The following is a 13516-nucleotide window of genomic DNA, read 5'->3' as shown; positions in this document are numbered from 1 at the left end:
TGGGGGTGGAAGGTGGGCACTGAAAGTTTTTAAAAAGTTGCCCAGGTGATTCTGGTGGGCAGATAGCCCACTTGGGGAGACCAATAGGGGAGGCTTGAAGGGCTTTAAGCGGGAGAGAGACCTGGTTTTAGAACACTTGTCTTGGTAGTTGGACTGAGAGTGCGCGGAAGAAGGCAGGAGACCAGCTGCAGCTGTGGTAGTCTGCAGGCGAGGGCCGGGGAGGGTCTGCGGAGGTCAAAGGCTGTGAGGATGGAGAGTAGGAGGACTTCAGAAGCTCCAGTTTAGGAGATACAAGTTTGAAGTTTAAGCTGTAGTGACTGGAGCAGAAGGGAAGGTAGTCGGGGCTGACCTGAGGGTCCTAGCTGGGGTGATGGGAAACCCCAATATGGGGAAATATTGGCACTTTCCCATAACCAAGTGGGGGTCTGAGAGGAGAAGGCAGGTGGGATGTGAAGGAGAGCCAGACAGGCAGACAGGAGGAAAGGGTCTGGCGGAAGCTGGTAAGTTCTGCTTTGGATGTCTGGCCTGGGAGGTGGTGCCAGGGTGGGCAGAGAGAGACGGGGCGGCCCGACAGACCAGCCCAGCCCCGCTCGGCTAGACCAGGGGTGAATTGTGCTTTGCCACCTGAGCGAGAGTTGTTTTTTTATTTTTACCATTTATTGCGAGGAGCCTCCCAAAAAGCCACTCTCCTAGCTCACAAAGGTGTTATGGGCATTAGAAGGAGGAGTGGGCCCCACCCCAGATCGCCTCCTGAGATAAGGTGTGATGTGTGTCTCCAAAGTGCCTTGAAGTCGGGTGGCTTCTCAGAGTTCTAAAATTAGCAGACCAGCTGCGCTTGGTGGGTGGCGGGGCCGCGGCTGGCTCGCGGAGAACCGGGCCTTCCTGCCGTGGGCTCTGTTTGTGCCCGCAGGTCAGGGATCCAGCAAGCATCTGTTTCTTGGAAGACTCCCACCAGGACCTGCGGGTCATGCCCGTGTGCAGCAAGAGGGCAGAGAAGGTCTTCTGTCACCGGGTGGAAGGAAAAGAACGGGGGCAGGGGGGGTACCAGAAAGGAGACTCGCGAAAGGGTGATTTTTTGAAAAAATTCACGGTAGAGTTGACACCCTTGAAGATAGGTGAGCAAACAGTTCGCACTGGAGGAGTCAGAATTAGGTCCGAAACTGAAAACGGCCGCGGGGCTGTGTGTGTTGCACAGGAGGGTGTGATGGAAATGCTCTCTGGCTGAGGTTTCGACTCTCTGGGGGGGTTCAACCTGGCCTCCAGTTAGGGTTCCTGCTGCTCCACCAACAGGAGGCACTGAGCAGGGGGGGGCAGGAGGTGGGCAGAGTATAGAGAGGAACATTTTTGGTGCATTTCTTTATTTAAAAAAAAATTTTATACACACACACACACACACACAGATAAACACCTCGAAACAGATAAATGGTTGGGGAGGATACTGGGAGAGAAAGGGTAGTAAATGATAAATATTTCATCATGGTTCCATCATGCTGGACCTTCCCCTCCTCGAGCTTTGGTCTGCTGATGTCACACATGCAGAGGAAGGGGAGAAAATTATAAGCGGCACGTACAGGACTCACTGCCTCGCTAAAAACTACCTGAAAAATTCATCAGTGACAAGCTGCAGGGGTATTATAAATCCAGGAGTATTCATTTCTGTGGCATTTGTCTCGGGATGCTTTTTCTACAAATACCACCATAATCCCAGATAATCCCAGGAGATACATGGTAGCAAGATTTAAAAGAGTAATCTCAACTTGTCCTCTGGGTTAATGTCCTTCGTTAGCACAAGGAATCCCCATTCTCTGCCCAGAGAGCTGCCCCTCGGCTATCTCCATAACGACCGGCTGTTGGTGGGGACACAGGAGGGGCAGGGATGGGGAAAGTAGAGGTCTGAGAGGAGAAGGCAGGTGGGATGTGAAGGAGAGCTAAGGAAAACTTTCGGGCTGAGTCTCCGGGATTGGTGTAGACTTGGAGAAAGGAAGCTGCCTGAGAGACTTTGTCAGTCGAACCACAGTGTGCCCAGACGTGGGTTATTCTAGGCTCTGAAACACTTCCCTTGCTTGGAATATTCTCTTTTGTAATCTTGGCTGTGTTTCCTCATGAGTCCCTGGCTGAGGTAAGAGGTGCTTCCATAGCTGGGAGAGCAAGAGAGCAGCAAGTTCCCCCATGAGGGAGGGCAGATAGAGTCCCCCCCCCCCCCGCCCCCGGGGAGAAGAGCTGCAGGGGGACGTGAATCCTAGAGCTGAGGACTGGGAACAAGAAAGTTGGAGGCAGCTGGGATTGATGATGCCACCCACCCCCTCCTTTTCCTTTATACCTTTGATGTTGGCTTTTCCTCATTTTGTTCAGTATCCAACATTCAGCCCATTCACTTTGCTTTCATTTTTATAGGTGGTACAGCCTTTTCTAATCTTTTTCCCGTGGCCAAGAGAAACCACTGGGTCAGTTCACCCTGCATGTCTCCCTCACATCTAATGAAATGGGCCAGGGCACCCCCAAACACAGGCCCCAGGCCCTGGAGCCAGGTCTCTCCCCATACTTCTGAGCTTCTCCTCCTCAGGCTCCTGCCTTGGGGTATTGGGTGCTGTGCCTTCGTTCCATCCCCTTCTCTGACAGCAGACTTCAGGGTACAGAGCATGCCCAGTGTTTCCCCTTCAAAGTGACTTCTGGACAGCTGGAGCCAATCTCAGGCTACTGGCTACCTAAAGGAGAGACATTTCCAAATATGCGGCTGACTCTGTGAATCATCTAGGGGAGTTCTGTACTGGGGATCCCTACAGAGAACCCATCGCCCACCTTTATATGTGCTCGCTTTTCATCCATTCAGATGCAGAGGCTAAACCACAAAACCCAACATAAGTGCAGAAGTGGGATGTATCTGTGTTTCCGTATATATGCCCCACAATGCTCTTCATACCTTGACGGACTGAGAGCAAGTCTGCCCTTGCGTGTGGGCACAGGAATGGCATAGGCAGCACGTCTCTTCGGTGGCCTTCAGGCTCAGTGTACAAAGCCTCTCAAAAGGGTGGATGGGGATATTTTGGGGATCACTTGCAAAAAGGAGGGTCTGAGTGACTGCAATGCAAGCTGATGAGCTTGACCCAGGGAGTCCACCCCTTCTTGTTCCTACTTGGTTATTAAACATTGGGAGACACTCTCAGCATCTCCCTTCATTTCTCCAGGAGTGGTAAAGGAAGCCAACATTGGCTGGGTAGCTCGTTCCATGCAACATGCTAAACACTTTTTACAAATATATTTTATGTAGCTTAATCCTTGAAACAGTTCTGTGAGATAGGTGTCCTTGATCTCATTTTACTGCCGACAGCTCTAAGGGAGTGGTGGATCTGGGATTCTAACCCAGCTCGTCTGCTATCGAGGTCTGGGCGAGGTGGACCCTTGACCGACATGGGTTTGAACCGTGCAGCTCCGCTTATATGCAGATTTCTTACAGTATTGTACTCTGTGTTTTCTCATAATTTTCTCGTCTCTGGCTTCCTTAATTGTAAGAATAGAGTATATAATACATATAGGAAACAACATATGTATTAGTTGACAATGTTACTGGTAAGGCTTTTGGTCAACGGTAGGGTGTTAGTGAAGTTTTGGGGAAGTCAAAACTTATACGTGGCGTTTTGACTGTGGCGGGGGTGGGGCCATTGGCGCCCCTAACCTCTGAGGTGTTCAAGGGTCAACTGTATTTTTTTCATGCCATGCTACCTCCCAGTAAAGAACTAAATCTCTATTTTTATAAGGTTTGAGAGATTACATGAGGAACTACATATAAGAAGCTTTGATAGCTGTGTATCAAAGTACCTGGAAGTCTTAGATTCTTAAGTATGATAAAAAGAAAACAGAAGGAGATCGGTTAAAATATGACGAATGCAAAAGGTATTGCTCAGGAATCCTCAGAATTAGAAATTGTTAAGTAGGAACATGGATCTCAGCCTATTCATCTAGAAGTAAGAAACTATGGAGGCTGTTTTGCTCCAGGCTCCAAGTTGGCTAATATGTATGTGTGCATTGATTGAGTGGCTTTCCAAAGAGAAGAGCCCTCAGAGTCATTAAAAAATGAAGGGTTATGATGACCACAATTTCAAAGAGGGCTATTAGTAAAGGAAATATGGATTTCTGATTGATTAAAACAGATTTCAAAGGAGAATCCACGTCTGCACTGCAAGCGTCTTGAGTGGTGGACAGAAACAGCAACAACGGTGTCCATTTTCTGCAAAGGGAGCTTTAACTCCTTCAATTCAAATCAACCCAACAGTCCTCAGGATCTGGAGGCCGAGATCATTCTCCACATTTGAGCCCAGCCATGGTCTGGCATGGCTTTAGACGTCTTAAGAGAGTCCATAGTTCCAGAGGGACTACGAGTACCTCCCAGAGGCTCTGGGGATAATCCACAACTTTGTTTTGTAAAGAAAAGTGAGACTGGGGAGTGACCTTTGAATTGTAATACTCCTCCCAGCAATGCAGGAATTTACCTCGAATCAACCTAGATTTGGATAGGTGGACATCAGTGCCTTTGATTCTGAAGCGATCTAAACAAAGATGTATTTTCCCAGGTATTCAGTCTACCAGCAGAGTCCTCTGATGGCCGATGGCACAGAAACAGAGTGAATGCAATGTCTTCTTTTCACAGTCTAACTCTTTGGGATAAGATGGTTTTCCTATCTGATGACATTTTTCATGTTGGTTAACTCTGGGTGAAGAGTAAGTCAGAGCCATTCACACAGATGGCTTAGAGGCCTGGTGGTTGGGGTTGTAAACAGAATGTGTGTATGTACCTTCCTTCTGGGGGAGAGAGTGGAGGAGTCACAGAATCTGCGAGGTCTTGAAGACGATCTGTGGTAGGCAGCCTCTGGAAGACCTCCCAGGGATCCCTGCCTTCTGGTATTTGTGCCTATGTACTCCCCTCCCTTGGGTGTGGGCTGGTGTGAGTCAGTTCTTAGGAACAGAATGCAGCAAAGGTGATGGGATGTCACAAAGACTCCGACTCCCATCTTGCTGGCCCTCTCTCTCTCATGCTAAAGAAAGCCAGCCACCATGTGAGCTGCCCCTTGGAGAGACCCATGTAGCAAGAAACTGGGGGAGGCCTCTAGCCAACAGTCATCGAGGAAGGGCTCTCACTCCAATCAAGACTCTTAACTCTAGGATTCAGAGGACTGAATCCTGCTGACAACCACTTGAGTGAGCTAGAAAACAGATCTCTCCACGTCCAACCCTGAGAGGACTGTAGCCTCAGAAAGACTGGGTCACTGACTCACAGAATCTGGGACACAACAGATATTTGTTGTTTCAAGCTGCGAAGCGTTGTCACGTCATCTTAGGTAACGAATAGTCCCTCTAATCCAACCTCTGTGTTCTTAGTGAGTCGTTGGAGACCTAGAGAGATCTAGTACTTCGCCTGAGCTCCCACAGACTTGGACCAGACCGCGAGTCAGGCCCCTGAATTCCCCGATGGGGCTCTCCCCAGTTTACAATGCCCTTCTGCAATTTGGCATTATGGAAACTTGCCTGACATGGCCTTCTTTAAGCCCCCTTTAAATGAGCCTAAACTTTCCCCTAAAAGGATATCTCCGTTCCCAGCTGGCTACGAGGAGGACAGGGCAGTCTGGAGGGCTGATCTTGAAGCTAATCTGTTTCTTCCATGGCCCACAGCAGGGCTCCCCACTCCCAGCCAATCCCCATGTCAAGCACTGGACTTTCTCATCTACTCAGAAACCCTGAAAATTGCCAGATCTCCTCAGATAATAAATTCTAGTATTTTACAGCCTTTCTCTCTCCTGCCACAATTTAGAACTGTCTTGTCCTGCTAATTCTCAGTGGAAATGAGCAGCCCTCTCTCCCCATGCCATTCTTCCCAAGTCACAGATTTATGCCGTATGCCGACCTTAACACTGTCTTCTGAGAAGTGGAAACAAGGCAGCTCTGGGGGGTGGGGCAGGGGCAGGACTGTCCCAGCAGCGTGGTCTTCAGTGCCTGGACAAAGCACGGAGACGGTGCGGTGGGGTAAGCCTGGGGGAAGCTGGGAGCAGAGGCTGGGGCTGGGCCAGGAGAGTCCGGGCCAAGCAGAGCAGGAGACCGCTAGGGAGTCTCTGTTGGGCAGGAGGCAAGGCTGGGGTTGCGCACTGTGGTGGAGCACTGTAGACAGGAGTAGTGGTGTAAGGGTCAAAACCACACTGAGGGGCAGGACAGCTCCTGGCACGGAAAGGGCAAGGCCAAGCGGGGGATCAGGAGCTCAGGCCTCAAACACAGGTATCAGCATCAAGTAGACCTTGATGGTACCCGATACTAGGCCTTGATTATCAGCCCCGGCAGCCGGTTTGCTTCCCCTCACAGCAGGAAGCAGCCCTGGGGCACGGATGTTTTTCATTTTCAGCACCTTTCCACCTCCTATCTGGTGCCCTCACACCAGAGGAAGGAGGAAGCAGAGTCAAGGTTCTTAGCCCTTCACACTCCAGGAACTGGCTCCCCAGTGGCCCTGGTGGTGGGGGTGGGTGCTGGGCAGGGTAGGCTGGGTTGTGGCATGGTGGCTTGTCTGTTTTCCAAGTTTCCTGGCATATCTGTGTCTGATAATGATAGGACAAGAGGGAGGTCTCCTCAAATGTTTGTCTGCTTTAGGATTTGGGGGGCAGTGGTTGGTGGGGCCAAGAGGGCAGCTGTTAACTTGAAGATTCCAGGCAGGTCCACGGCCGTCTTTGACTCTGGGAAGGTTGGCAAGCCAAGAGAGATCGGCTACCTCTTCCTGCCACCTGGTGGATGCTCCAGCTAATTTGTACACCATTTCTAAGCCTCTTGTTATTGAAATGACCTTTGTAGGGGGGGGCCACAAAATGGCAGCCCACCAGATCGTGCCCTCAGATAAACTTTATTTGATCCAGCCCAGTATTTAAAAATTAAAAAAAAAAAAAAAAGAAAAAAGAAAATTGGACCCACTAAAAGGATATTTCACTCAAATCCAGTTTTCCGGCTTCTCTGGCTGCACTGGGGCCCCTCATTCCCCTATGATATTACAGCACTGAGGCAGGCAGCCTCCTTTAGAGGTTGCCTCTAAAGGCAACCTGGAGCCTCCGGGTCCAGGCTTCTAAGGTCCTCATTCCCATGACACAAGCACAAGCACTTGAACTTGAACCCTACCTGTCTTATTCATCTACCTTATTTTCCTGGCCCCTATGGGCATCAGAGATTTTACACCACAAAACTGAAGAATCAAGCTGACCCAGCAGAGGATACAGGCATCATAATACAAAGATCAAAATTCCTACCCTTCAAATGCATTCGGATACCTGGGAAAGGATTTTCATAATCTCTCTAATTACATGTCTGCTCCATTTTATTCTTTCTTCTGTGTTGTACTTTCAAGAGCTCTCATAATAGAAATTGTCTGAAAGAGCTAACTGCACTTCTATAATTGGCATAATATTGGTCAGGATAAATCAGCTTTGCACAAACATCAGACGAACAGAGGGAATCATTTCTCATTAACTGAAAGAGGTCATACATTGTAGACTATATATGCAGAGATGCTAGTTTGGCCAAAAGTAATCTGCTCTGATTAAAACAGAAATAAAGTAGCTGAATTATAATAACAGAGCAGCTGCTAAACTCACTATTGATTTCGTCAGGAGACAAGGGAGTGATGGTCATTCCTGAGTCTTGTCCAAGAAGAGACACAGTAATTTTTCCACCCAGTGTCAAATTATTACCTATTCAAATCAATATTCCTGGTTAAACTCAATGGATAAATCGGATTATTTGCTTCTGCTCCACATTGTGTTTTTAATAGGCACATTGTATGATTGCCCTTAGCTAGCACTGCACAAAATAAATCCCCACACACAGATGTTCAATGTAGTCTCATTTAATTTAAAAACGTGCTTCTGGAGGGGCACCTGGGTGGCTCAGATGGTTAAGCGTCTGCCTTCGGCTCAGGTCATGATCCCAGGGTCCTGGGATCAAGTCCCTCAGCAGGCTCCCTGCTCAGCGGGGAGCCTGCTTCTCCCTCTCCCTCTACCCCTCCCCCTTCTCTCTTTCTCTCAAATAAATGAATAAAATCTTTAAGAAAATATGTGCTTCTTGAAAAAGTCACTTGGAACCAGTGAATTCCAGTTTGGCTTCATTGCTATTTTGCTCTATAATACTGAGCGGGTCATCGCCTTTCTGGGCCCCCATTTCCCAAGCCTTTCACTCTCTGGGAGTCATGGACATACATGCTTGAGCCCTGGGTCTGGAACAAAGGCCTTTTTAAAAATTAAGGCTGAGGCACAGGGAGATTGACGATGAGAGTATGCGGCCTGCAAGGCCCTTTGAAAATACTGAGCAGTTAGTCACATCTGTCCTCAGAGCACGCTCCCGGCTGTCACAAGGGGTTGGGGTTTGTGGAAGATCACATGAAGAAAGGTAGTGAACTTTAAAAAGTAGATGAATTTAAAAAAAAAAAACAAACCATATGTATTGAAGCATAAGAAGAGAAAATAGATCAATGCAGTGTTTCTAATTAGAATGAGGAACTAGTTTTAAAAAGGATTCAACCATGAACTTAGAACTTATTTTGTTACTCAAAAGTTTACCCTGTGGCAGTCTCTGTGGGCGGGTAACTGGTTCTATGGGTGCCAGCAAAAGGACCGACCGCCGGGGAAGGCATCATCAGGACCATGTGCGCTTGCTGGGGTGGTGCCCTGCGGTAATTTAATCAAAAGACAAGTGAGGATTCTACGGCAATGCCTAAGAAACACTGATTATGGGCCCGTGTCCCTGCTCAATACGAAGTTTCCTCTGTTGGATGGTTCTGCTGCCCACCGACCACAGGGACTGAGATGTTAGTCAGGAGGCAGTCCACGCTGTGTGCACGCGCACATGCCCACACGTGTGCACGTGTCTGTGTGTGTGTGTGTGTGTGATGGACAAGCACAGTGAACAAAGCAGCCTAATGTTTGTAAAGATGACCAAAGCCACGATACATACACTCATTCTGCTGATTGTGCAATAATTTCCTCTCTATTCTCACCCCAAGAATCCGATTTTTTCTTTTGTTTTTAATGTGACGCAACTTTAAGGATTTTTTTTTCTTCTTCTCCAGAAGATTCACTGGATACCTGTGCTGTGGGACGTGGGAGACCTTAGAATCCCACCACGCACCCCTCCAAGTCCTGTTATTTTTCTCCATTCCAAGCATGAACATTTACCTCCAACTGTGCCAAAGTTGCAACGCTCAGTTCTTTACTGTTTTCTTTTTCAATAATTCAGACTTGGTGAGATGTGCAGTTTTTAAAAAGAAAAAAAAAGCCTCAAAGTAAATAAGGGAAGACTGATTTTTTTTTTTTTTTTTTTTACAGACTTGCTAGTGGGAGTCCTTGGGCTGGCAGGGGTGGGGGGGTGCTGAGAAGCTGAGGGGCTCCCGGACCCCCCACCCAGAGTCCTTGAGCCCGCCTCGCCCGTGGGAGCAAATGCCCAGCAAAAAGGGATGTTCCCTCTTCCTCTTGCTTTTTTCCTTCTGAAAACAACCTTTTCCTGACCACAGACTCAGAGAGGGTGGGACGCATTTTCTCTCTTCTGGTTAGAAAAACAAACACACACCACACCTCCAGCTTCTCCTTTGTGCTTTTGGGTCTCACTCAGGGGAGGAAGAAGCTGCTACGCCCAACGTCCTTGATCATCAGCCTCACATCCCAGCCTAGTTCAGTTTCCAGGATACCCACCCCCACCCCCCGGCTTGGCAGGGAACCCCACCCCCCTTTCAAGCAAGGAATCTCCAATGTTGCTGAGCCCCCAGGACTTGCTCTTTATCACTCTAGGGGCATTTTCTTTGAATGCAATCCAGTCTCTCAGATTCCCACGTTCCAAGAAGCGGCTCTCTGTCCGATGGAACATTCTGTTGCTGTTCGCTGTGAACCAGTCTTATTTTGTTCTTTTCATTAGGGAATGTTTCCACCAGGGGCCTGTGAGTTGAAAAGGCTCAATGCTCAGAATGAGGGTGGCTTTGTCTCTCCCCCACTTCGTGACCTCTGTCAGGACTTCTTTCGGGGCTCCAGACAAGATGGAACGGAGAAAAGTGCTGAGAGCCGGGTGCTGAGGACATTTTGAGAGTTTGCAGAGAAACTACTAGCCAGGCTGCCTGGATATATTAAAATGTCATCTCTGCATTTTGGACATGACTAGCTTGTTTAGTTCATGCTAGAGGGGAAAATAGAGTTTGTGCTCAAGGGAGAGAAGCAGACGGAGAAAACAGGCGTATGGAACAGCTGACAATGTTCCAGCCGCTTTGTCACAAAGAGCTGAATCCTCCATTATTAGAATCAAAATCATCAGCCAATTTGAGTCCCCTGGGAATGATGCTGGGCTGGAGCAGAAGTGGCCAAAGCCCCCTCAACATGGAGGCAAAAAGCTAAATGCTATTCTTTTTTTAAAAAATTATTTATTTATTTATATGAGAGAGAGAGCACAGAGGGAGAAGGAGAAGCAGACTCCCTTTTGAGCAAGGAGCCCGACGTGGGGTTCGATCCCAGGACCCTGGGACCATGACCTGAGCTGAAGGCAGATGCTTAACCGACTGAGCCACCCAGGTGCCCCTAAGTTCTATTCTTTTCACTCGGGTTTTTAGGAAAGGAAACAGAGCTGCTTAACCTTTGTTATAAATTATGTGTCAGGCACTGGGCTTGATGCTTTTATGCATGCTGTTTAATTCTCACAGCTGCTTGGAAAATAGGTATTACCACTGTGTGTCTATGAATTTGATTTATATTTATTTATGTTCTCATTACTCTCATCCTTACTTGGTCAGGTAGCTGTTCAAATGTCACCTTTGACAAGCCCTGCCCGAGCCCCCAGTCCATAGCCACAATACCTGCCATCCTCTGTCTCATTTCTATGTCTCCTTTGATGCTGTTACCTTCTGGGTGAATTCCTCCCAATTCCAATTTATTAATTCTCTTTTCAACTACATTCAGTTTAGAAACTATTCTATTGAGCTTTTTAAAAATTTTTCAATGACTGTGTTTTTCTTCATAAGTTCTAATTTTATATCCGCCTGTATTTACTTCATTTGTCTGTTTTAATGGTGTAATATATCACTGGCATGGATCTTTTGTAAGGATGTAATGCCTTCATTGATCTCTTCAAGGATGCTAAGTGCACATAATTTTAAGTCTTTTTCAAAATTTTTTATTCTTTCTGGAAAAACAATAAACCAATTATTGATTTTATTGGCTCTTTCCTGGCGTTCGATCTCTTCATGAATTTTAAAGTTGGGTTTACAGGATCATTATATGTAGGAATTTCCGCCCCCCCCCCACCTTTCTTTTTCTCTGTGTATTCCTCCTTCTGGGGTTTGAGTCTGGTTCTCCAAACACGAAGCTACACCTCAGGCAGTGGTAGGCAGCTCCTTTTACAGCTTCCTTTCACAAGTCAGGGAAGCCCCACCCCAGCTTTCGGTTGTGAGCTCTGAGCAGGACTGTGGTTCCCATGCCTCCCATGGAGCACTTTTCCCCTCTGGTGTGCTTTTATCTGCAGAAGCCAAACTCACGGCTCCTGCTACCTACTTCCAGATCCAGAGACTGGCAGACCCTCAGATCAGCCCCTACTCTTTGCTTTGCATTTTGATTCTGTTCCAGGACTATGGAGATACATATAGATATAGATATGTGTATATATATATATATATATATATATATATATAAGTGTGGCTGACTTTTTTTTTAAAGACTGATTTATTTATTTGAGAGAGAAAGAGAGCGAGCGTGTGCGTGCACAAGTGGGAGGGGCAGAGGGAGAGGAAAAGAGTCTCCAGCAGACTCTGAATGCAGAGCCCCAGTCAAAGCTTGATTTCATGACCTTGAGATCATGACCTGAGCCGAAACCAAGAGTCAGACACTTACTGAGCTACCCAGGTACCCCGAGTGTGGCTATGACTTTTAAAATTCTTTTTTATATGTTCTCTATCATTGCTATGTGTTGGATCAGAGAGGGCTTCATAGCATTCACTTATAAAGCCATTGAATCTGGTGAACAGGAATAGAACTTGGGAAACATATTTATAGTAGGACAGAAGTGGAAGGTAAAAACTGGGCAATTATGTGCAAGTTGGAAGAGTAAAGAACCTGAAGAAATGATGAGGTCAAGTATCACCAGTGAGTTGATGTGCAGGAACCCTAGTTATTAAGATGGAAAGAAAAACCATAAAATTTAAGTTGGGTTGAATGGCCATGACTCCCCAGGTCCTCCATCCCTCTCCTTCCTTCTTCTAAAACTCCCCTCTCCCTCACCCCCTTTCAAGTTGGTGACAATCCCTAGGGGAACCAACCATTTTAGTTTGCCTAGGACAGCTTTGGTTTTAGCACTGCAAGTCCTACTTCCTAGGAAAGCCTCAGTCCGGGGAATTTAGGATGGTTGGACACCTTAGCTCCCTACTTTTCACCTTGTGAGTGCTAATAGAAGACCTCTAATACCAAAATTAACCTTACTAAGGGGTGAGCTTGAGAAACAGTAATGGGAAGGGGAAAAAAGAACAGTAGGCAATGGGCCTCTGTAGTCTTTGCTTGGGTAGAGGAAGCCACAACCCAGGAGGTACTTTTCACTCTGAATTTGGTAGAAACATAGACCAGAAAGTGATCTTTGAAGTTTGTGATTCTCAGAATTTACTTCCTTAGAGAAATTCGAACCATCAGTGCAAGTGGTGTTTATAATTCCTTCTATATTGGATTCAGAAATTACTCGCTTTTGGGAAAGGAAGACTGTGTAAATATTATTTGATTTGATTTCTCTGTAGTCTTCTTGAGTTCAATAAGCCACACTGTCATTTTTTTAAATATGTTGAACTTAATAATATTCAGTTCCACTGACTCCGTATTTTTTAATCAATGATCAAACCATACGTCATTTCATGATTGCTTCGGCAGCACATTTACAAAAATTAGAACGATACAGAGAAGATTAGCCTGGCCCCTGCACAAGGATGGCACGCAAATCTGTGAAAACCATACATCATTTCACTATTTTCAAAGTACTTTTATATTAGAAAGGCACCGGTCAGTTACACAGCCACCATCATTACAGCTAAAAATAATGCTGCCAAGGTTGTCTTTGTCCTTTTGTTCGGATGGTGGTGAAGGTTGGTGATGTGTAGCAGCAATATACCTTGACTCCGGGAATGAATTAAGATTGATAAATTCCATCTAGTCATGGCTATACAATTTCTCTTTGTAGACTGCTCTTTGTTCCATCCTCCTTTGCTGCTAGGAGTGAAATGTTACCAACAGGGACCAATGAGACATAAAATGAAAGTCAGCTGGGAGTTTTCCAGGAAATGTTTGCCTTTCTAATGAAAGGGACAGACTTGAAAAAAAAAAGCTGGCTGCCATCCCTTTCTCCTCCTTCCTATCTGGAATATGGATGTGATGCCTGGAAGTAAGGCAGCCACATCAAGTCCATGAAGCAATATGCATGATGATGGGGAGCAATATGCCTATTAAGTCAGAGTGTGAAGGAGAACAGGAGCCTGAGCCCTTGATGACAT

General features: G+C 46.8%; 1 non-coding gene across 1 annotated transcript; it reads left to right on the top strand.

Annotated features, from left to right (window-relative positions):
• Window positions 1-12887: 12887 nt before the first annotated feature.
• LOC112828923 (U6 spliceosomal RNA) lies at window positions 12888-12990 on the top strand. The gene has a single exon (XR_003209617.1). It is a non-coding gene; the product is annotated as a U6 spliceosomal RNA (small nuclear RNA).
• The last annotated feature ends 526 nt before the right edge of the window (window positions 12991-13516 follow it).

Source organism: Callorhinus ursinus, unplaced genomic scaffold (assembly GCF_003265705.2).
Source record: "Callorhinus ursinus isolate GAN/ISIS: 27379988/994484 unplaced genomic scaffold, GSC_fseal_2.0 scaffold13, whole genome shotgun sequence".
NCBI lineage: Eukaryota > Metazoa > Chordata > Mammalia > Carnivora > Otariidae > Callorhinus > Callorhinus ursinus.
This window is presented reverse-complemented; position numbering and strand designations above follow the sequence as displayed.